Genomic DNA, 25,605 nt, shown 5'->3' on the forward strand with positions numbered 1-25,605 from the left:
AATCTTCCTTCAAAAAACGAATGCTCCAGAAATTTACAAACACGGTTCCCCTGTTAATCGTTTTAAATAAAATACCCCAAATACAAACATATTAACACATCGAAACATGTTCATAAGCCAAGACTGCTCTTATTTTTACATTAAATATACCCTACATGTTAACTTTTCTTATACAGCTATGCTACCTTTTGGGTTTACATACACCATACATACTGTTTTCCAACACATCATCATATGCTGATACTCATTGTTTCTTCTTTCTTTTTTATTTTATTTTATTTTATTTATAGCGGGGGTGTACCCAGCGTTTCCCGGGTGTTTGGAGGTGTGTGTGTTGGGGGCGGGGTAGATCAAAACAACCCTATTTAAAAAAAAAAACGTTGGCCGGGTGTTTGTAGGTGTAAAAGAACAAAAAAAAGTTTTAGTAGAAAGGTAGGCTTGAACCCCGAACCTTTGACGCAGAGGTGGAAAGGAAATGGAAAAAAAAACCTGCGACCTAACCATCTCGACCACAGGAATAGATAAATTGATAAGTGTGTTAAGGTGACGTTTCTAAAGCGAAATTAACAGGTGCGAGACCGTTAAGTCGCGTGATGTTTGACCAAGTTTTGCGCTGGAAGCCAGTTTCTGTTTTCCCCGCTACGCGGCGATCAAAAAATATCTCCAAAATCGCTTGTAAAAGTCGGGTAAATTAAAGATAGCTGAGACCAGAGTTCCTTAGTCATAGATATTATTATTTAGACAGCATATAAAAAGTTTTAAGAAGGAGCAAGCCAACTGAGAATCATAACCAAAAAAGCCTTTTGTAGACATACACAAAAAGCGAACACGCATACATACAAACATACACACATTTTCGCTTTTATATATATAGATATATTGAAAAATGTTTGTGCATACTTTAAACACTTATAACTATTATTACATATTTTGTTTTTTTTAAACAAAAATAGGCCACAAAACAAAATAAATTTTTTTTGTCTAATTTCCCCCAATTTTTTTTTCTTTTAGGTATATATATTGAAAAATGTCAGCAAACAATAGTTCTTTCAAAATTATAATAAAATTTCTGTTTCTAACATTAAAATTTAAAAAGGTTCACATTGTTCGAAATTATATAGTGTTCTATTTATATTGTTTATAATATAAACGAAATTCTGTATATATTGTTAAAAATAATTGTTTATTATCTAAAAAAAAAACCGTTTATATTGATTTTTTTCTACTTATTTAAAACTGTCACTTTCTGAAATACCATTTACATGTTTACATGGTAACGTACAAATGACAACAGGAATTTAGTTCCTTTTAAGTAATAGTGTTCGAGAGTATTTTGCCACATAAATTCCTGTCTTGCCAACAAAATACCATACCAAGAACCATACCCTGCCTGCCAGATTTGTATGCACAGGCTGACCGGCACTTCAACCACCAAATTTTGTTGTTCGTTCATAGTATTTGTTCGTGGGAATCCTGACAGTGATTATCAAAGTTACATTTCAGGCAAATTTTTTGACAACCTCATCCCCATTCACAAAATAGGGGTGTCTGTTCCAAAAGCCGTTCTTAACATAAGTAGGTTGGAAGTTAGGCAACAACAAGTCACACTTTAATTTTTTAGGGGGGGGGGGCATGCTACCACCGAGCGACATCGGTTAACAGGTCTTACTAGTATACAATAAAATGTTAGCATCTATTATATAAAAGCGAAAATGTATGTTTGTGTATGCGCTTTTTTTGTATGTCGGGCAAAGGCTTTTTTACGGTAGTTTGGCACTTTTGGCAATAAACAAAAGTGAAGAAAATTTTTTATCGTGTACCCAGGGTTGCAGAGTTGGAGTCAGTCGGAAGGAGGAAGAGGTTTTAGCTGGAGTCTGAGTCGGATTTCTAAGAGTACAAGGAGTTGGAGTCAGAATTTTTTATCCGACTCTGACTCCTTAAGTACGGTTTTCCTGTTTGGTTTTACCAGTTTTGTTTTTTTTATTACATTTTCTATTTTTTTTATTATTACATTTTCACCCCAAACAAAGCACATTGTTATTTTGATGTAGGGGCCTACTATCAGGGACCTAAGTTTCATGGGTACTATACTGTGTAGGGAGTTTAGCAGCGAGATGTCTGTTTACATTACACTTGAACTTCTGCATGTCGGTACAGTTTGAGAAGCAGGAACCTAGAACAGAATTCCAAAGTCTAGCAGTCTCGGGGAAGAAGGCTTGCTTACATCTGGGGATCTCTACTGTATAGGGGTGGCCCTTTGCTGGGACAGGGGCTAAAACTTAGATAACAGTTAAGAACCTATCAGGTTGGCGACTCTCTTTTGAACACTGTCCAGGAGCGTGAGACTAGTAGCAAATGCACCAGCCCAAATGTGACAGCAGTACATGGGCGAATGGTGGAAGAAGCTATTAGAGTAGAAGGCTTTCTTACATCTTGGGATCTCTACTGTGTAGGGGTGGCATTTAGCCATAGCTTTTGGTGGTTGGTAAGGTTTCATGTAATTATTAAAGGAAACGAGCTTTGTCTTGGCAGCTTTGAACGTTACCATCCATTTCTGGCCCCATTCCATTACAGACTGTAGGTCTTCCTCTAGGTTTTCACCATTGTCTTAGATATGTGCTCATTAGTTTTCCCCACGTGCCTGCTATAGAGCGTGGTGTCATCGGCAAATATACCCATGTAAGAGACAATTTTATCAGGTAAGGATCGATCCCTGAGGTACACCTGCATTTATATCATATTGTTTGGATGTATGCCCATCGAGGCAACCTGGATTCTTCTTGCATTTAAGAAGTATTTAATTATGTTAAGCATTCGTCTAGTAATACCATAGATTTTATTTTCATGAGAAGACCATCGTGCCATACCCTGTCAAAAGCCTTAGATTTATATACGGCTACTGCCCTCCCCTCCCCTGCCTTATCCACTGCTTGGTATATACATTCAGAGATTACAGTTAGAATATCTGCAGTAGAATGGGCTTGCCTTGCCTAAATCCATATTGATGGTCAAACAGAAGTTTAGCAGCTGTAAGGTGGTGGACTGGGGCTTGATTAATTAAAGACTCAAATATTTGGTGAAAAGCGAGAGGAGCTTAATTGGGCAATAATTTAATGGGTCAGTTCGTTCGCCAGAGATTTTGTAAACTAGTACCACAGAAGCCGCATTCCAGCTGTCAGGAAAGCAAGATTCGTTAAGACATTTATTAAAGAGTTTAAAGAGAACTGGAGCAACCTCAGTGGAGCATTTTTTTAATAGCACAGCCGGGATGAGATCAGGTCCACATGCTTTTGAGATGTCTAGGTTTTTTATATCATATACTTGAGAAGGAGTGATTTTTATATCATCTAATGTGGTTTCTGTCCACAGAGGAAAATCAGGGAGGGAATGGTTTGCTGGGTCCAAGGTAGAGTTTGAGGGGACATAATGGGCAAACATGTTAGCTTTTCAGTTGGTGTGCAAACAACCTCATGATTGTTGGATAGTGGGGGAATTATTGATTGCCCATTATTTACTATACTATTGTAGATTTTCCAGAAATCATGAGTTCCTAATTTCTGTGCTTCAATGCGTTTCCTGGTGGTTACAGTATATTCACTCTTAGCTGTTGCTACTTCTTTCTTACAATTACTTCTAGCTTCTATATACTTTGTCTGTTTGTACAGGAATTATGCTTGATAAATCTACGGTACGCATGTTGCCTCTGAGTAATGGTAGCTGCGCAAGTAGAAGTAAACCATTGGGGAGAATGGGGTATGCTAAAGAACTGCCGTGTGGGAACATGTGCTTCAATTGCTGCTTTGAATCATTCAGTAGTCTCATTTGCGCACTATTCTGCAGGAAGAGAACAGATATTTCCCCATGGGGCGTCTCTGATATGATGTCTAATAGCATCCCAGTCAGCCTTATTAGTGGCTATTAATCTATTTTTTAGATAACCTATATTTATTATAGAATAAGCTAATGCATCCCTTAGCAATAGAAATCTATAGATGTTTAGTATTTATTGATTTTGAAAAAGTCAGCCTACTAAAGTTTAGAACCGGAAACTTAAGCCTCCTCCCAATGTACGTGCAAAGTGTGTGACTTTATATCAGCTTGGGGAGAAGAGCAATTGGTTTTTTGTCCAGTTGAAACAGGAGAGATGATATAATTTACAAGAATACAGCATTAATATACAATATAGATATACAGGGATTTGGGGAGGATTTAAGAGTATAAGGATTTTTAATGCTTATCATGCAAAACAGGCAGGAAGGCATTTGGAGGCAAAGCATTATCCCTTTAAAGCAGACATTTAGAAATAAAATTTGTGCCAGTTATTTTAGTAACATACATCAGTAAGAACATACATGTGGCCAGTATAGGCCTTATATTTAAACATTACATTTAGTCACAGAATGAGAAATTATGATTTCTAAAAAGAGGGAAGCAGTAGAAGTAAATAAGAGCAGGAAAACTGGTTTGGTGAATAAGCAATAAATTAATTGTTTCCTAAGCAGTGGTTTGCACAATTTAGATGTTTTTGTATCGTTTTGCTTTTATTTTTTGAGATATTTCATATGTTGTACTGTATTGTAATGCTTCCACTTCATCAAGATATTTCGGTCTGTCGGATATCTGCAAATCCTGTCTGGACAATTGTTTTCGTTTTGGTTGTGATGTCACACAAGATCAATGAAAGTTCTGTCTCTGAGTGGGATCACTGTGGATTACATTGGATAACAATTGGATTGTAATCTGAAAGTTATCCAGTTACTGAATCAAATAGAATTTGGCAATTGGATTAGTCTAGGATCGATTCAGAAATTACAATCTTATCTCCCCCACTGAAAAAAAAATAACAGGCATAAATTAATAAGAGGCAACTCATGGCACTATAGCCCTTTATAGTTTTTTTCTTTTTTCTTACATAGGAGTCATCACTTATCAAGGCCCAAAGGTCACTCGAGGATAATGGTTAATGAGTGTACAGTAGTCAATAGGACAATATCCTAGTAATCGTTAGTAGTGGAAATTTGGTAAATTGAATTACTTAAGAATTTGTTTATGTTGGGCTTGAATATGATCAACTTGTAGTCAGCTGGAAAGCAGGCAAATGGAAGAGAGTTTCACAGGTGTGTAGTTTTAAGAAAGAAGCTTTGTTCATGGAATCTACGTTTAGGATTGGACACAGAAAAAGAGTGGGGGAAATTATTTATAGTGGTTTCAAGTAGACGAGTGTTTTTCTTGAAAGTTTGGTGGGGGGGGGACCATATACTGGAGCTCAGACAGGCACCTGCCATGAAAATAGTGATAGAGTAAAGACAGGCTCGTAACGTCTCTTCTGTGAGAAAGAGGTTGCAGGGAAGAGAAAAGAGCACCCCCACCAGGTTACGAAGTCTATTTTGAACTTTGTCGAAGCATAATAAGAGTTTTCCAGCAGCTCCGGCCCAGATGTGGCAACAGTACTCCACCTGTGGATGTACCTAACTCTTTCTTAGGTAGAGAATTGCATCAACAGTGAGATATCTACTGGAACGCTAAAAGGATCCCACCATTTTTCCAGCCCAGAAGCTTGTCAAAACATGGAGCCTCCCCAAGACGAGAGCCATTCATTTCAATTGATGCAAGGTAGGAGATCAGAGCGTTGATGATATACAGATAGAAGCTTGGTTTTAGATGCATTAAAATTAACCAGCCACTTCTTTCCCCATTGCTTGCACCACATGCTCCAGATCAGAGGAGAGAGAATCAAAGAGAACTTAGTCGTTTACGGAATTTGATGTGTTGACATAGATGGTAATGTCATCAGCATAAATGTCTTCGAATGATCTTAGGATGTGATTTGGAAGATCATTGATGTAAATCAGTAAGAATGTTGGGCCCAAGATTGGCCCCTGAGGGACTCTGGCATTAATACTGTGAGGTTCCGATTTCTGCCCATCAACCACTCTTATGAAATCAGAGAGAAATGGTTTAATAATTGAGAAAACATTTCCAGCTATACCTACCGTAGCTGGAGATCTTGTGAAGTGGGCCTTTATGCCATACTCTATCAAAGGTCAAGAGCAATTGCCCTAGAAAGGAAGCCTCCGTTGAGAGATTCGCTAATCCTATGAAATATAACTTGCCACATCTGCTGTAGATCTAGCAGAACGGAAACCACATTGCATGTCACTAAGAAGGTTATTTTTGCTGAGAAGATTAACTCTCCATTTAATACAGATTCCAGCATATTGCTTATGACGCACAGGAGACTTATTAGTCTGTACTGAGAGGAAGATGATCGACCACCTGAATTCTTAAATACAGGACATACTGGTTAGGTGTTCCAGGGTGTTGGGAAGTAATTCTCTTCAGGACAACGCTTAAGCAGCTTTGTAAGTATGGGAACTAGTTCTGGTTGAAGCTTTTTCAGCACTATAACTGAAATGCCATCAGGGTCAGTTGCTTTACTGGAATCAAGGTTTTTGATTAGCTTGGCAACATCACGCACAGATATTTATATGTCGCATAGTGTGTTTTCTGATAAAAGAGGAAATACGATGGGTTGACTGCTTTAGTCGCATAGGGTATAATTAGTTGCAAAGTTCTTGACAAATAGTTTTTGCCTTTGTCTGATGCTGACGAGATTACCTCAGGTCCATTGATGATGGTTGGGATAGAGCACATGATTCAGTTCAGGATCCTGTTTGTTATTTGCCAAAACTGGTGGTAACCACGCTACTGCTTAGCTACTTTGGACTTAACGGACTGAGCATACAACTCTCTCGCATTCTTTATTACTCTTTACAGTGATTGCTGGCAGTCCTAGAATCGGCTTTAGTCTCAGTACAGCTTCATGTTTTTCCTTTGATCCTCTTTCCATAAAGGCAATATTATCTTTTAAAAAATTTCTTCTCTGTATAATATGTGTCTTTACTCCCCACTTCTGAAGAGAAGCGTTTGGCTTCGAAATGCCATGGCCTAAAGAGATTTCCCTATACCAAAGTATTGTAGTCCCTTTTGAACTGAAAGCATAATAAAATTTAATTGTAATTTTTTTAATCTCTTTGTTATTTTAACTTATTCTATAAACTTAGTTTGTGTTTTAAATGTATATATAGTGTATTTTAAACCACATTTCCAAACTCCCATTCTTATCTGAATTGATTTTAACTGGCGAGTCTACTCCCCATGTTATACAATAAAATATGATAATGAAATTTTGTAAGATGGACTTGCATTTAAAAAAAGCTTTAAATCTATTTAAAATTTTAACCATCCCTTAATCTGCCTTTAAAATCGATAATACTAAAAAAAATAATTTATATTATGGTACTATTTTATTCCATTGCTATATTCTGTGTTATCTACTCACTTGAAACTATTTTCCCAGATTTTTCTTGCATGTCATTTGTTTGTAATATATTAGTAATAGTTAGCAATATATGTATAAACACAATAGAAAAATTGGAAATACACATGCATCTCTTTTCTAGCATTCATCACCTTTGGTAAATGAGTTTGTATGTTTTAAATTATTAATATAGAAATCGAAAATTATACCGTTTCAATTAAATAAAAGAAGGAAGTATTAAAATCAAAACACACATTTGGCTCTTAAGGCAGATCCTCCCTCCCTCCCTCCCTCTTACTGCTCTCAAATAAACGCTTATCTTTGCACCTCAATTCATTCCACGTGGAGACACGGGTCTTTTAGCTTGACCAACATAGGTCACTCGAAGAACATCAAGTTAAGTGCATCTATATATATATGTGTTGTGTTGGAACCTCTTTATGTAGATCTAGTCCCACCATTTCTTTTGTTTCTTTGCTTTATATTCTCTTACATATTAAAGTAATTATCATTAATATCCTATTCATTTATTTTAAAACAAATTAGTTGCTAGAGCATATTGATTCTCTCACAGTACTTAAAAGATACAATTTCTTGTAAATGTTGGAGGGGAATCTATCTCCAATCTTGCGCTTATGAAGAATAGAGAAAAACTTTCAAATAAGATACTTAATATCTTCATCCATGCGAGGGTGCAGAAATACCTGGTGTAGAAACCAGGCGCATGGTTAGCCCTCCCAGTGTGATGGACCCGTAGATCTTGTCAGATCATCCATCTAAGAGAAAGAAAACTGATAACAAAACAGAGAGGGAGGCCTCCTCAGTCATGGTTGACAACCTTTCTGGAGCTAGTGACTTGAATAAAGTCCTGGCTTGCAAACGTAATTTACTTAAGAAGTAGATATGCTCTTCCTATCGTCGGCTTTCACACTTCTTCTTTGCCTATTAGCCAGGCCAAAGGTACAATACCAGGGACTCACCAGAGTCACCCTGTGCTTGGCCTTATTTCCTGACTAGGACATTGAACTCTGTTCCCCTATTCCCTATTTTAAAATTCTCTCTTTCTCTCAGAAACTGAGAAAATTTGCTTGTATGCCACTTGTGCTCACAAGACTTGTTTGGGCCGGTCTTGTCTGAAATGCTGAGGGTAACTGATTGACAGTTTGTCTTGCTGTTGTTTCCGACTGTCTTTGGTAACGCTTAGACTGGCTGCTCTATCATCAGATGTGTAATATCAGGGTAGTTGTAGAGCCATGTCGCGCATGGAAAGGGACCCTGCTGCTATATCTGGTTTGCTTTCATGAGAGCACACATTCTAGACTGGACTCGACAATGGACCACTGTGTGTGTGTATACTTGGCATCAAAACAGGCCCACTTTCCCCTAACCTAACATTAAACAAAAACATAATTAAATGACAACCCAAACAAATATCACGATAAAACAAGACAACCACCCAAACAAAACTAATTCGCCTCTGCCTTTGAGGCTCGCTTTCACAAATATATGCGGGCTTAGAGGTAATATAGATGATGTAGAGTCTTACCTTTTAGGAAACTTCCTGGATATCTTAGCATTAAGTGAAACAAACTTACACTCTTCAATCCCCTCCAACTACTTTAACATGACAGGATACATCTCTCTTTGCCGTAAGGACTCGGATAGATTTATGCATGCACTTAGAGCCTATATTCGTAGCACCCTCCCTTAAACTAAAGAGAAAAATCTTGAATCTGATGACCAGGCTTTTATGTGCTTTCGACTAACATTTTATCACTACGTTATATTTTCTCTGTCATTTTTCCTCAAGTCAGGATCGTACCCTAATTGATCATGTCTCTGATAGTATAAATGCAGCACTCTCCTTGGATAGTAACGCCCAAATACGTGCGTTTGGTGACTTTAATGTCCACCATAAAAATTGGCTTGGTTTCTCAGGTTACACAGATGCAGCTGGATGCTCCACTTATAGCTACTCTATAGCCCATTCCCTCACACAGGCAGTAATGACAACTGGCTTACCAGATTGTGAACCTCAGCAGGCTTCACTTCTAGATCTATTCCTCACCGCAGCACCTGAGGATTGTGTGACTAATGCCCACAGTCTACTTGGAAACGCAGACCACCTAGTGGTATCTGTTGACACCACATTTAAATCCCAACCTCAAGGTGAGGAATCATTGCTTAAAACAACAAGGTACTACAACAGGGCTTACTGGGAAGCCATGGACCAATATCTTCTCTCTTCCTGCTGAACAGTGTACTAATGAGACAACTGAATGGTGCAAAGTGGGAATAGAAGCACATGTTCCCACATGGAAGTATTATAGCAAGCCCCACTCATCCCCATGGTTCACTACAGATTGTGCAGCTGCTATGGCACAAAGCATACATTTCGCCAGTGTGTACATCAAAAGTCAAATACAAATAGGTAAAATTTGTAGATGCTAGAAATCATTGTAAGAGTGAAATAGCAACAGCCAAAAGAAAGCATGCTGAAATAATCAGGGAACGCATAGAATCGCCAAAGATAGGAACTCGTGATTTCTGAAAAATCTATAATAGTGTAGTGAATAAAAAGCAATCAGTAATTCCTCCACTGAGCAACAACCAGAACGTTGCATGCATGGCAATGGAGAAGGCGAAACTGCTTGCCTGGCGATTCTCCTCCAACTCCATTTTAGAGCCAACAAACAACTCCCTCCCAAATTTCCCTATGCAGACTAAAGCCACATTAGATGATGTAAAAATCACTCCTTCTCATGTCTGCAATATCATAAAAAACTTAGACACCTCAAAAGCGTGGGGGCCTGATCTCATCTCTTGCTATACTAATTAAAAAATGTTAAACTAAGCTAGCCCCCATACTTTCCAAGCTCTAGAATAAATGCCTTGCTGAATCTTGCTTCCCTAATAGCTGGAAGATGTCCTCAGTGGTACCAATATACAGGAATTCTGATGAAAGAACAGACCCTCTCAATTATCACCCCATTAATCTCTTCCCCCTCTTCACTAAAATCTTTGAGACCTTAATTAATCAAGCACTAGTTCACCACCTTGCAAAGCAAATCTTCTCTCTGACAAACAGTATGGATTCAGGCAATGTCATTCTACTGCATATATTTTAAAATTTATCTGTGAATGCATTTACTATGTACTAGATAAAGCTAGTGGAGCCACAGTTGTAACCCTTGATACATCCAAGGTCTTTGATAAAGTCTGGCACAAAAGGCTGCTAATGAAAATTAAATCGTATGTTATAACTGGACGTATACTAAATATAATTAGATCCATCTTAGACAATATAAGCATACAGGTTGTCATTGATGGCCATACATCCAAGTAGCATAACATTAATGCAGCAGTGTCTCAGGGGTCGATCCTTGGACGATTATTATTCCTGATATTCAAAAACGATCTCCCTGATAATATTGTGTCCGAGATGGGTATATTTGCTCTATAACATGCATTAGGAAAGAACAGGTGTACATAAATCTAAGACAATGGGAGAATCATTAGAAAATGACCTCCAGACCATGGTTGAATGGGGACGCAAATGGATGGTTAAATTTAATGCTAGTAAAACTAAGCTGCTTTCCTTTAACAATTATATGACACCTCTCGAACTGCCTATATCGATGAAAAATAACACCTTACCTGAGAATTCTACCTTTCAAACTCCTATTTTGGGACTATTTTACCATATTTTATATTGTGGGCAATATGAATTGGAGCAAATACATAGAAGACATTGCAAAGATGGTGGGTTCCCTCTATCGTGCTAGAAGACTACTCACACCTGAGAGTATCCCGTACCTCTACAAGGCCACCATTCGCTCATGCATGGAGTATTGTTTCACATCTGGGCTGGTTTATCTACCACTAGCCTCTCCAACTTGGATAGGTTCAAAAAATAGTTGTCAATCTAATCGGTCGCACTTTCTCAACTAAACTCCAGCTCTTGTCCCATCGTCACAATGTTGCATCTCTGTGAATGTTTTAATGGAATGTGTTCTGATGAACTCATTGCACTTGTACCCCGTACATATCCCCAATAAACCCATTTAGCAATAAGATCTCACCCCTTCACTGTTGAGGTCCCTAGATGCCAAAACACTTTCTATTCTAATAGTCTTTTCCCTTGAATAGCTAGATTTTGGAATTTCCTCCCCGCTACCTGCTTTCCTTGTCGTACTGATATGCACAAGTTTAAATGTAACATAAATCGACGTCTTGCTAATCTTTCCTAGACATGGTTTCAAAAAGTAACCTTTTACGTCCAAGTGGTGATATGCCTTGTTAGGAGTTAACGTGAGTAAAATAAATAAAGCTGGTAGAGTGTATATGTGAGTATATTTATCATACAAATGAATGTTAAACATTGATATACATGAAAAGTAATTATAAAATACATGCTGAATAGGTGTGGGGGGTGGTATATGGATCTGCAGAATAGATTTCCGCATAGGATGTGGATACAGTTGGTTATAGAATGAAACGGAGTTACAGATGACTTTTAAACAACAACAAAAAAGCACTTTTTTTTTTGGATAATCATTGCGTTGCAATATGTAAATTTCAAAACTCACACGTCATAGAATAAAATAATTAAAAGTAAGTGCTTTTTTTTATTATTCAATTTTCACCCCGAACTAGGCACAGTTCCACTTGAAGTAGGAGACTGCTATCGGAGACATAAGTTGCAGGTGTATTATGAAGGGAAATGAGTAGCAAGATGTCTGTTCACATTACACTTGAACTTGGGAAAGCAGAATCCCGGAAGAGAGTTCCAAAGTCTAGTAGTTCTGAAGAAGAAACTATTGGAGTAGAAGGCTTTCTTACACCTAGGGATATCTACTGTGAACGGGTGGGATTTAACTGCTTGTCGGATTTGTTGGGGGTATTCACGTCGAGGGCGTACAAGTGCTTAGTTCGTCAGAGCATTCACCATTAAAGTACTTTTAGAACAGGCAGAGGGATGCAACATTTTGTCGATGGGACAGAGGCTGAAGCTTAGATGACAGTTCGGGACCTATCAGGTTGGCGAATCTCTTTTGAATCCTGTCCAAGAGTGAGAGACTAGTAGCAGATGTACCAGCCCAAATGTGACAACAGTATTCCATAATGGGCGAATGGTGGCCTTGTAGAGGTACAGGAGACGTTCAGGCATAAGTAGTTTTCTAGCACGGTAGAGAGAGCCTACCTTCTTCACAGCAGCCTTGGCAATGCTTTCAATGTATCTATTCCAGTTCATGTTCCCTGTAAACGTTAGGCCGAGAAGTTTAAAGGAAGTACTTTCGGGTAATGTGTTCTTGGCCATTGCTATTGGTGGTAGAGAAGATTTCTTGTAATTATTGAAGGAAACAAGCTTAGTCTTGGCAGCATTGAATGTGACCATCCATTTTTGTCCCCACTCTACTACAGATTTGAGGTCATCCTCTAGTGTTTCTGCCATTTCCTTAGATATGTGTTCATTTGTTTTCCCCTCGTGCCTGTTATAAAGAGTGGTGTCATCAGTAAATATACCCATCTCAGAAACGAATAATAAAGGTCCAAGGATAGACCCCTGAGGTACTCCCGCATTTATATCATATTATTTAGATGTACAACCGTCGAGGACAACTTGGATTTTTCTCTTACTTAAAAAGGATTTAATTACATTGTGTATTCTTCCAGTGATACCATATGATCTAATTTTCCTTAGAAGACCATCGTGCCATACCCTGTCAAACGGGCTTGCCCAAATCCATATTGTTTGTCGGTCAAGATTTTAGCAGCTGTAAGGTGATGGACTAGAGCTTGATTAATTAAGGACTCAAATATTTTAGCAAAAAGTGGGAGACGGTTAATGGGGCGATAATTTAATGGGTCAGTTCTTTTACCAGAATTCTTGAAAACTGGTACTACAGAAGCGGTTTTCTAGCAGTCAGGAAAGCAAGATTCGTTAAGGCATTTGTTGTAGAGTTTGGAGAGAATTGGAGCAATCTCAGCGGAGCATTTTTTTTAATAGTACAGCCGGGACGAGATTGGGTCCACATGCTTTTGAGGTGTCTAAGTTTTTTATGATACCATGTACCTGAGAAGAGGTGATTTTCAAATCATCTAATGTGGCGTCTGTCCGCAAAGCAAAGTCAGGGAAGAGTGGTGTGCTGGGTTCAATGTGGAGTTTGAGGCAAAGTGCTACACAATATTTGAAACTCAACAACAAAAAAGTAAATAAAGTTAAAAAGTGAATTTATTTATTTATTTTATCACCGCTTTTTTGGATAATTGCGTTGCAATATGTAAATCACATATATAAATAAATAAATGGTAAATTTTTACATTAGGTCCACCTCCACAATTTACTTTAAAATTACCACTTTTATAGGTTTCACACTTTTTGAAGCTATAATTTCTTTATATCTTAGAAACTATTTGTTTCCTTGAATTTTAAATGTTATTTTCGTTTTCAGCACCCCGAAAACCTACTATAGTAGTAATTTTAAAGGATCTTTTTTTTGGGGGGGAGGGGGGTAGAAAGATACTTAAAATGAAAAAAATAAATAAAGCTGTTTCATTTCGATAGTAAATAACCACGGCTACAGAGATATATTTCGCTGGCCGTGAAATAACTGAGAAAAATGGAAGAAAAAAAAAAATAATAATAAGGATAATGTGAACGGATGGGGTCCGAAGATCCAGCGTCGTTCTGAGTTCGGGATAAACATGTGTTACGTCATACTCTGTGGCTGGTGTCGAAGCAAAATATTAACTTGTCTAGGGCAATGAACGCCGTTTCCCCCACTCCCGACACACGCCACCCCTAAAGCTGGGCACTTGAGAATGCTTGAGTACCATATATGCCTGAGCAATTAGATTGGGTTGACCTTCCTCTGATGGGTTGAGGGTACCGGATTGACAGTTACTGGCTGCTGTTTCCGACTGGTAGTACAGGAGCCCTAACTCTTTGGTAGCGCTTAGAGCGGCTGCTCCATCAACAGTTGTATAATATCGGGATGTTTGCAGTGCCATGGCGCGCATGGAAAGGGACCCTGCACTCATCTCCGGTGGGCTTTCCTGAGGCCACAGTCCTAGTTGATGGAGGGTCAGCTGATGGTCTACTTGTGATGCATGTGTGATATTCTGCATAACCTCCTGTTCGGCTTCCCCTAACCTAACTGAAACTCGTTAAAAAATGATGACAGTACAACCTAAAAATAAGCTTAAACCAGGCTTAGGGTCAAACAAATCCAACTTGCCTCCTCCCTTGAGGTTTGCATTCACAAATATCCGTGGGCTTAGAACTAATTTAGCTGATGTTGAAGCATTTCTCCTAACAAATACCCCGGATATCTTAGCACTAAGTGAGACTAACCTACACTCCTCCATCCCCTCTAACTACTTTAACATGCCTGGATATCTCCCACTCTGCCGTAAGGACTCTGACAGACATATGCACGGACTTGGCGTTTACATTTGTAATACCCTTCCCTTGACTAGAGAAACAAACCTAGAAACGGATGATCAAGCCTTTATGTGCTTTAGACTAATCATGCAACACAACATTATCTACTTTTACTTTCTCTACCGCTCTCCCTCGACCCAAGACTGCACCATAATAAACAAAGTATCTGACAGCATAGACACAGCACTCTCCTTCGACACTAGCGCCCAAGTACATGTATTTGGTGACTTTAATGTTCATCACAAAAACTGGCTTGAATTCTCTACTTACACAGATGCAGCAGGCAGCGCAACTCATAGCTTCTCTGTATCTCACTCCCTATCGCAAATTGTTACTTTTCCAACCCGCTTCCCTGATCAGGAAGAACAACACGCATCACTATTAGATCTGTTTTTGACCACAGTTCCTGATGACTGTGTAACGAAAGCCGACAGCCCACTTGGGAACGCTGATCATGCGGTGATAATGGTTGAAATCGCCCTAAACTCTAGACCCAAAACTGAAGAGCCAGTGCTCAAAACAACGAGATATTATAAAAAGGCTGACTGGGAAGCCATCAGAGATCTTATCAGAGACGCCCCATGGGGAAATATTTTTTCTCTTCCTGCTGAACAGTGTGCAACCGAGACCACTGAATGTTTCAAAACTGCAATCGAAGCGCATGTTCCCATGCGGAAATTCTATAGCAAACTCCACTCTCCCCAATGGTTTACTTCGACTTGCGCAACTGCCATTGCCCAAAGGCAGCATGCATTCCGCAGGTTTAACCGACATAAGTCCAGTTCAAACAGACTGAAGTACATAGAAGCTAGAAGTAACGTTAAGAAAAAAATAGTGACAGCTAAGAGGGAATTTACGGAAACCACTAAAAAACGCATCGAAGCACAAAAACTAGGAACTCGTAACTTCTGGAAAATCTACAACAGTGTAGTAAATAATGGGCAATCAACAATTCCCCCACTAACCAACAATCACGAGGTTCTTTGCTCAGCAACCGAGAAGGCTAACATGCTTGCCAGTCGGTTTGCCTCAAACTCCACACTGGACCCTCTAAACCACCCCCTACCTCAATTTCCTATGCGGACAGACGCCACGCTTGACGATCTAATAATCACCCCTGCTCAGGTGCATGCTATCATAAAAAACCTTGACACTTCAAAAGCATGTGGACCCGACCTCATCCCAGCTGTGCTATTAAAAAAGTGCTCAGCCGAAGTAGCTCCAGTTCTCTCCAAACTCTACAACAAATGCCTTAATGAATCTTGCTTTCCGGGCTGTTGGAAAACTGCTTCTGTGGTACCAGTATTCAAGAATTCTGGCGAAAGAACTGACCCATTAAATTATCGCCCTATTAGCCGCCTCCCACTTTTTGCCAAAATATTTGAGACCTTAATTAGTCCATCACCTTACAGATGCTAAACTTCTGACCGACCAGCAATATGGATTTAGACAAGCCCGTTCCACGGCAGACATCCTCACTGTAATCTCTGAACACATATACCATTCACTGGACAAAGCGGGAGAGGGCAGAGCGGTAGCTCTAGATATATCCAAGGCTTTTGACAGGGTATGGCATGAGGGTCTCCTCAGGAAGATTAGATCATACGGTATCACTGGTAGAATACTTAACATAATTAAATCCTTCTTAGATAAGAGAAAAATCCAGGTTGTCCTCGACGGTCGTACATCTAAACAATATGATATAAATGCGGGAGTGCCCCAGGGGTCTATCCTTGGACCTCTGCTGTTCCTGATATTCATAAATGACCTCCCCGACAAAATTGCCTCTGAGATGGGTATATATGCTGATGACACCACACTCTATAGCAGGCACGACAGGAAAACAAATGAACATATATCTAAAGTAATGGCAGAAACACTAGAGGATGACCTCCAATCAGTAGTGGAATGGGGACAAAAATGGATGGTCACGTTCAATGCCGCCAAGACAAAACTGGTTTCATTCAATAATTACAAGAAACCTTCTCTACCACCTATAGCAATGGCCAACGACTCTTTATCTGAGAGTACGTCTGTCAAGCTCCTTGGCCTAACGTTCACAGGAAACATCAGCTGGAACAATTACATCGAGAGCATTGCCAGGGCCGCTGCGAGGAAGATGGGCTCTCTCTACCGTGCTAGAAAACTCCTAACACCCGAAAGTATCCTGTACCTCTACAAGGCCATTATTCGCCCATGTATGGAGTATTGCTGTCATATTTGGGCTGGTGCATCGGCTACTAGTCTCTCGCTCCTTGACAGGGTTCAAAAGAAAGTCGCAAATCTGATAGGCCCTAAACTGGCATCTAAGCTTCAGCCTCTGTCCCATCGTCGAAACGTTGCATCCCTCTGCCTGTTCTACAAGTATTATAATGGTGAATGCTCTGATGAACTGCAAGCACTTGTGCCCCCACGACGTAAACACCCTCGACAGACCCGACAAGCTGCAAAATCCCACCCCCACACTGTAGAGATCCTTAGATGTAAAAGATCTTTCTACTCCAGTAGTTTCTTCCCCAGAACTGCTAGACTTTGGAATTCCATTCCAGGTCACTGCTTCCCCAACTGTACTGACATGCATAAGTTCAAGTGCAACGTGAACCAACATCTCGCTGCCCAAATCCCTACATAGTACCCCAGTAGATGTTTCCCCTGATAGTAGCCCCCTACACCAAAGTGGCAATGTGCCTTGTTTGGGGTGAAAATGTAATTTAAAAAAAAAAAAAACCCTTTGCATATTATTTATTACTATGGATAACGTTTAAGAATTAGAATTAAAAAACAGTTCAAAAGAATTAGATTTTGAAAAAAATTAAACAGTGCACTGAGTGCAAAGAATTAAAATTTAGAAATTTTTAATTAAACAGTTCAAAGGATCTTTTTAAAAATCAAACAGTTCCATGAGATTAACCCTGTAAAATTATGTTATTTGTTTAATATTTGCGAATTGCAAAGAATTAAAAATTGCGAATTTTAAAAAATTCAACAGTTGAAAGAATTTAGAATTTTTAAAAATAATTTTAATTTTAAAAATTGTGGTGCTAATACAGAGAGTGATCCGCGCTATTTTTTAAATCGTATTTCCACGTTTAATTAAAGTTTTTTTTGTTTTTTATTTAATTGTAAAGTACAGAATAGGTACAAAACACCCTCCCCATGTTAAGAATGGCTTTTTAAATAATAACGTTATCATTTCAGCGCGGATCATTCTCTGCAAAAGTACCAAATTGTTTTGGGGGGAAAAATAAACGGTACTCCTTGGGCGTTGAGTTCCATGGTGACCAGCAGAAAAGTTCAATGAAATGTTTATTTTAACTACAACAGAACACCGACCAATAATTTTTTTTTTTTTTTTAATAGTTTTTCGGGGTTGTTGACAACGAATCTGATATTCAAACCCGTCGCAAATTTACCGTTTGCATGGTATTAATCCCTGAACCCTCGCACTATTTTGTATCAACTCATCATAATGCGCCGACATACACCGAGAAGAACTGTTTAATTTTTCACAAAAATTCTGTTTACATTGGGGGGGGGGGTATGGAAAAACGGTAAATTAAACTGCAGAAGCAAGCACCTGTTAAATATTGTACGAATTTTATAATTCCCCTGCCCTCCAAAAAAAATTAAAAAAAAAACAAAAAATAAAAATGCTTTTGTAGACAGACTGCTCGTGAAAACTTAATTTTTTAGATCAATTAAAAAAAGCATCAAAAACTACGTAACAGAAAAATGGACCACATTTTGTTTTTGAAAACTTTCCTGTTATTTTAAATGTCTGCTAAAAAATTCTTCCGCGATGTGACAAGTCACCTTACTATGCGCGTCCATGCGCGAACGCATCATGTAAGAATAGCATAAACGATGGCGATGAGTTGGCGAGGGTTCAGGGGTTAATACCATGCAAACGGTAAATTTGCGACGGTTTTGAATATCAGATTCGTTGTCAGCGACCCCGGAAACCTTAAAGAAAACAAATTTTATTGGTCAGTGTTCTGTTGTTAAATTTTTCTGCTGGTCGCCATGGAACTCAACGCCCAAGGAGTACCAAATAAACACATCAAACAGTTCAAAGAATTATAATTTTTAAAATTTAACGGTTCAAACAATTAGACTTTTTTTTATAATGAAAAGAATTAGAATTTAAAAAAAAATCAAATAGTTTCACGAGGTTAGTTACTTTTCATATAATATTGAAAGGGTTAATTTTTTGCCTCGAAAGCGGCGGTCACATTCCGTTCACATTATCTACTACTACTACTACTAATAATAATAATAATAATAATACGACGAGGACGAAATGTTTCGTTTCGTTTCATATTTTCATTTCCGGTTTGATGTTTTGCTTCGAGGCGAACTATTTTCTTGAGCTGAATTACACCCATAAGGACCGGTCAACATTACCCACTTGTTTTATGACGAAACAAAAAAGGTGCTAATGCACTTACTGATCCGCGCAATTTTTTAAATCGTATTTCCAAGTTTTATGATATGTTTTTCCATTCAATTGTAAGGTTAAAGTACAGAATAGATACAAAACAGTAAACACCCTTCCCTCCCCATTTAAGAATGGCGTTTTAAATAATAACGTTATTATTTCAGCATGGATAAGTGCATGGACTGCATGAGTACCACAAAAAAATATTTAATTATATAAATTATAGGCGTTCGGAAAAAAAAAGAAAAGATAATGGCCGAAATCACCTGGTAAATCAAAATTGCGAAATATGAAACGTCGAGCCGAGCATATGAAACGAAACATGCGTTCTAGCTAATGAAAGAGAGGTAAAATCCATTGAGTGCGTATTGCGTACGGTGGTTATATGAGAAAATAAAGCTGTGTATACATTATAAATGTTTCTTTTCTGTATCTTATGTTGTACATTAGGCGTAACTTCGAGTTAAACGTTTATTTACTGCACCCAACTGAACTAGAGAAAATCATGATTTAAATGTGTATGTCTCGTCTAAATAACTAACGATGAATATCTAATATGGCCGACCAGACGGGTGATCAAAAAGTCAGATCGAGCGTACCGGAAAACGAAATGAGACCAAATTGACAACTGGCCTTTTTGTTTATTTATTTATTACTTGCACTTTGCGCTTGTCGGATTATTTTATGTTTTATTTTTTTGTGGGGGGGGGGAGAGATTATAGTTATAGGTAAAAACATTAGAAACATTTCAAACATTTAAGAAGGCATTTAAACCATAAAAAATAACGGTAGCATAAGCACCAAAATTGTTTTTGTTTTATTTTTGTTAAATCCGGCTAAAAAACAATAATAAAAATAATAAATAATCCGAAAACCGTAAAGTTCAAGCCAAATTGAAAATTTTATTTGTTACGTTTGAATAAAAAATAATTATTAAAGCAAAAACAGTCGTGTTCTCGTCGAGTAAATTTTCTTCTTCTTCTTCTTGAAAATAAAAGGTACTCATTTTTGTTTAGAAGTTGTCAATTTCATTTCGTTTTCCTGTACGTTCGATCTGACCTGGTCGGCCATATTAGATATTCATCGTTAGTTATTTAGACGAGACATGCACATTTAAATCATAATTTTCTCTAGTTCAGTTGGGTGCAGTAAATAAACTTTTAACTCGAAATGACCCCTAATGTACTAATGTGTAACATAAGACACAGAAAAACATTTATAATACGTACACAGCTTTATTTTCTCATATAACCGCCGTACGCACTCAATGAATTTTACTAAAAGAGAATGGTTCATAACTGAAATTTGGATAAAAATAATAAAATAAATAAATAAATAAAATCGACACTTGGGGGGGGGTAGTTGTACTTTTGAAACTACTTATTTTGAATAAATGTTATCAAAACAACAGTTGATTTTGGTAAATGTTTACTTTAACTACAACAGAACACCGACGAATAAAATTTTTTTTATAGGTTTTCGAAGTCGCTGACAACGAATCTGATATTCAAACCCGTCGCAAATTTACCGTTTGCATGGTATTAACCCCTGAACCCTCGCACTATTTTGTGCCAACTCACCGCCATCGTTTATGCTATTCTTACATGAACATGATGCATTCGCGTATGGACGCGCGTAGTAAGGTGACTTGTCACATCGCGGAAGAATTTTTTAGCGGACATTTGAAAAAATAAGTTTTCAGAAACAAAAAAAATGTGGTTCATTTTTCTGTGTTACGTAGTTTTTTATGCTTTTTTAATTGATCTAAAAAAAAATAAGTTAAGTTTTTACGAGCGATTTGCAAAAGCATTTTTATATTTTGTTTTTGTTTTTTAGGGGGGGGGCGTTATTCAATGTACGACATTTAAGAGGTGCATCTGAGATGCACCTCTTAAATGTCGTATTGCACTGCATCTCAGAAGTTTAATTTACCGTTTTTTCCGTAAATAACGCGCCGAACATAAACCGAGCAGAAGAACTGTTTAATTTTTTAAAAAATCTATTTACATTGGGGGTAGGGCGTGGATGGAGCATGGGGGGACGGTTGGTGTCGCGCGCACGCGACACCACCCGTCCCCACGCCCTACCCCCAATGTAAATAGATTTTTTGTGAAAAATTAAACAGTTGTTCGGCGCGTTATTTACGGTAAATTGGGGGGGGGTACTTTCGAAAAAACGGTAAATTAAACTGCAGAAGCAAGCACCTGTTTGTACAAGTTCTATAATTGAATACTCGGGTTTGTATTACTGTACACATAGATTCGAAAAAGTTGCCAAAAAACAAATATATAACAAATAAATGTTATCAAAGGCAAGATAAGTTACTTTTCTACCAAACTGGATATAATTCACGTGTTTTTATTCAATTTAACATGTTTATTCAGCTCGAAAAACATAGTGTTTACCGATGTATTGGAAAATTCAAAATGGCGGCCGACTCTCTCTCGAAGAGGGTAAGTTTGGGAAAAGGTATTATAAATAATAAACTAGACAAAATACTGTTAGAAATTCGCTCAATATATGTTACCGTGACATAAGTTGACATATATTCGGTTGTTTTTTAATAGTATTTCGTCTAGTTTATTATTTATAACATCTTTTCCCAAACTTACCATGTTAAAGAGACAGTCGGCCGCCATTTTGAATTTTCCAATACATCGGTAAACACTGCATGTTTTTCGAGCTGAATAAACATGTTACATTGAATAAAAACACAAAAAATATATCCAGTTTAGTAGAAAAGTAACTTATCTTGCCTTTGATAACATTTATTTGTTCTATATTTGTTTTTTGACAACTTTTTCGAATCTATGTGTACAGTAAAACAAACCCGAATACTCCCCTAAAAAAATCATATTTTTAGATCAATTAAAAAGCATAAAAAAACAACGTAACACAGAAAAATGAACCACATTTTTTTGTTTCTGAAGACTGTTATTTGAAATGTCTGCTAAAATAATTCGGTGCTAGTGCAGAGAGTGATCCGCGCTATTTTTTAAATCGTATTTCCAAGTTTAATTAAAGTTTTATGATATGTTTTTTTATTCAATTGTAAGGTTGAAGTATAGAATAGGTACAAAACACTCTCCCCTCCCCATGTTAAGAATGGCTTTTTAAATAATAACGTTATTATTTCAGCACGGATCACTCTCTGCGCTAGTACCAACAATTCTTTCGCAATATGACAAGTCACCTTACAACACGCGTCCATGCGCGAATGCATCATGTAAGAATAGCATAAACGATGGCGGTGCGGTGAGTTGGCACAAAATAGTGCAAGGGTTCAGGGGTTAATACCATGCAAACGGTAAATTTGCGACGGGTTTGAATATCAGATTCGTTGTCGGCGACCCCGAAAACCTTTAAAATAAAAAATAAAAAAATTTATTGGTCGGTGTTCTGTTGTACCTTGATTTTTATTTATTTTATTAGTCGGAAAAACAGAATGAATTGTTTTAAAAAAATTATGTGCGTAAAAGTGTCCAGTAGCGGACATTTGTTGGCTATAAAGTTCGTAAAAACACTAAAACTTAATCGGATAAGTAGAAGAGTAACTTTCATGATCTTCGATAACATTTATTTGGGTGCTTCTACAGAATTGGGATGATATTTTGTAGTCGATAAATGAAGGTTTCGGATAAAAAAAAAAAGTTCTATTTTTTATTTTTATAAATAATTTGGCACGTCTGTATGACAATTACATATTAGTATTGGAGATGAGTTATCGACCCCTGTTCTTAGAAAGAGAACTGCCATGTTGCGGCCATTATATGAACCTCAAATATAAACAAGTGTTTGCGATAATGCAAAAATATATAATTACGAAATAAATAGCACAAAAATATTTGAAAATCGAAATATTTATTGTATGAAACTTTTTTTTTATACAGAAAGATTGTATAAAAATATCATTTTAGGTTGCACTTTTAGAAAAGGAAGAGTTATCGACCCCTGACACGCGACATCTGTCGGCGGTTCTTGAAGCTAAAATCCAAATATTCGCCTCATGTAACTGTCATGTATAAGTGCCAATAATTTTCTATCTTATCAATTTTCGTAATTTTTTGATATAATCATCTTAAAAAGGGTACTTGTACAGTTTAATCAAGACATTAAAAAATGAAAATATCGAGAAAAAAAAGGTTATATTGTACGTATTCGTTATGAAACGAAGTTCTCCGATAAAAAAATTTACTTAATTTCATCGAGTAGTTTTTATTTTATAGCGAAAAAAACAAAAAACAATTTGTTATGATACCGAGCAAAAGGTTCGAAAGCTAGTAATAAAGATGGGGAGGGAGTGTTGGCGCTTTAACTGGAGTTATCTCCCCGTGGTGTGTTCAACAAATTTCATAATAGCTGACTTCAACGCGCTCTCGTAAAAACGTGTTTTTCTGTTGTAAAAATAAACTACTCGATCAAATTAAATGAATTTTTTTTTTTCGGAGATCTTCAGCCCAAAACAGATACATACAATATAACCTTTTTCGATATTTTCATTTTTTTAGTGTCTTGATTAAACTGTACAATTACCAAGAAAAAAAAAGAGGAATACGTAGATATCATTGTTTTCATGTGAAATTCAGTATTATGATTTCCGAAATTTCGCCCAAATAGTGTAGAAGCGCCCTTTTTTTTTCTTCTTTTTTTTTTAAATACATACTGCTTTTTTTTTTTTTTTTTTTTTTTTTAAACCATTTCTTCGTACGTAATAGTCGGAAAAGAGAAGACGAAAAAAAACAAAAAAAAAACGCGTGTTTCGTTTTATGCCCGACATTTCATATTTCGCAATTTTGATTTACCAGCTGATTTAGGTCATCAGTTTTTCGAACGCTCTCGGTCAAAATAGCCAAATTATATATTATAAAGTATTATTTTTTAATTTTTTTGTTTCGTCGTAAAACAAGTCTTAAAACTAAATTTTTTTTTTTTTAAATATTTTTTATTATTTGATAATTCAGGAAGTGTTATTTTTTTGTTGTTTAAAAGTAAGGTAAATTTTTAATACGTGTCCTCAACCTCCCCATGTTAAGAACGGCTTTTGGAATAAACACCCCAAACCTCGAAAGCCGTTCTTAACATGGGGAGGTTGGGGTGTTATACTTGGGGCAGGTCGTAAAAAAATACCAAAAGTAATTTTTTGTTTCTTGATAACACTAGAAGTGTTAAAACTAAAGTGTATATATATATATATATTCCAAAGAGAGAGAGAGGGGGGGGGCTTTCTCTTCATTAACCCAAGAATAACCATAAATCCACGGTGTCAATACTTGATATTGAATACTAAAATAAATATATACTTAAATGCTTGAAAAAAATTTTTTTTTGTTTTTTTAATTATGTGCCCCGACTAAAAATATCAAAGGATCTGATCAGGGCAAATTTTGCACCTATTCAGGGTGGGGAGTTAAATTTGCCACTATAAATTGATCTTGTATCTAACATTATCGCAGTGGGAAGGATAGTTATTCTAAATAAAAAATCTAAAATTAAATTTCGCGTCGTACAATTTCGTATTGTGTCTTTTTCTTTTTTTTCTCCATACGTTGTTATCTCCCTTTTCTCATAAAGATTATTTTTAATTTCAGCTGCCGACTACTACTATTACTATTATGTTACCGAATTTTAGCCAAGTAAGTACAATTCGATACGGAATTAGCATTTTAACAAATTTAGATGAAAGGTTTTTGATTTGTAATAAATAAATCTTGTGACTGGGTTGAATTTTATTTTTTTTTATTGATTCTACGTGAATTGATATGTGAAGCTTCACTGAAGCGGAAGCGGTGGAGATTGAAGATATGAAAGTTGTAAATAGTTTCGTTTCGTTTTATTAATCTTATTTTAAATCGCTAAAATTATAATTTTATACAAATGCTATTTAATCGCAGCCATTAGGATCTGAAAATATATGCCATAAAGATAGTCCTAAAGTTTATGACTAGTTTCAAATCTTAAAGCTTATTCAAAACCCACCTTTATTATGCATATATATTGAAACATGGTCACGTTTGCAGTTTTGAGAGTATTTTTCTTGTGTAAAGTTGATAAAAAATAGTAATGTCATTTTTCGACGATTATCAAGTGCAACCAAATAGAAATAAAAATATGATTTATTTTCGATCATGATTATGTAGATTGTTTATTGGTTCTTGTAATGAATAGACACCCAAACAATGTCAGTACTTACGTCGCCAATCCTGAGTATGACAAGTCACTTCCGAAAATGTGTGACGGCTTAAATGTCACTTTTTCTTTCCTTTTTGTTTCTTTTCATAATTTGGAGGGGCTAATATTTTTTTAAAAAATCGGTACTAGAGCGTGATCCGGACGTAAATAATAACGTTATTATTTAAAAAGCCATTCTTAACATGGGGAGGAGAGGGTGTTTTGTACCTA

The 25,605-nt window shown here is 37.0% G+C and overlaps 2 protein-coding genes across 2 annotated transcripts in view; one reads left to right on the forward strand and one right to left on the reverse strand.

The window, feature by feature from the left end:
• Positions 1-25,440, reverse strand: part of LOC145277778 (uncharacterized) — a 112,111-nt gene extending 86,671 nt beyond the window's left edge. The window contains exon 1 of the mRNA XM_080129533.1: positions 25,397-25,440. The gene's annotated coding sequence lies outside the window, so the exon portion shown is untranslated. The remainder of the gene's footprint in view (positions 1-25,396) is intronic.
• Positions 1-25,605, forward strand: part of LOC145278199 (uncharacterized) — a 322,851-nt gene that overhangs the window by 34,578 nt on the left and 262,668 nt on the right. Inside the window, exon 2 of the mRNA XM_080130486.1 lies at positions 24,795-24,839. The gene's annotated coding sequence lies outside the window, so the exon portion shown is untranslated. The remainder of the gene's footprint in view (positions 1-24,794; positions 24,840-25,605) is intronic.

The sequence above is a fragment of the Euprymna scolopes genome, chromosome 6 (assembly GCF_053919585.1).
Source record: "Euprymna scolopes isolate OS-2025 chromosome 6, ASM5391958v1, whole genome shotgun sequence".
Classification (NCBI taxonomy): domain Eukaryota; kingdom Metazoa; phylum Mollusca; class Cephalopoda; order Sepiida; family Sepiolidae; genus Euprymna; species Euprymna scolopes.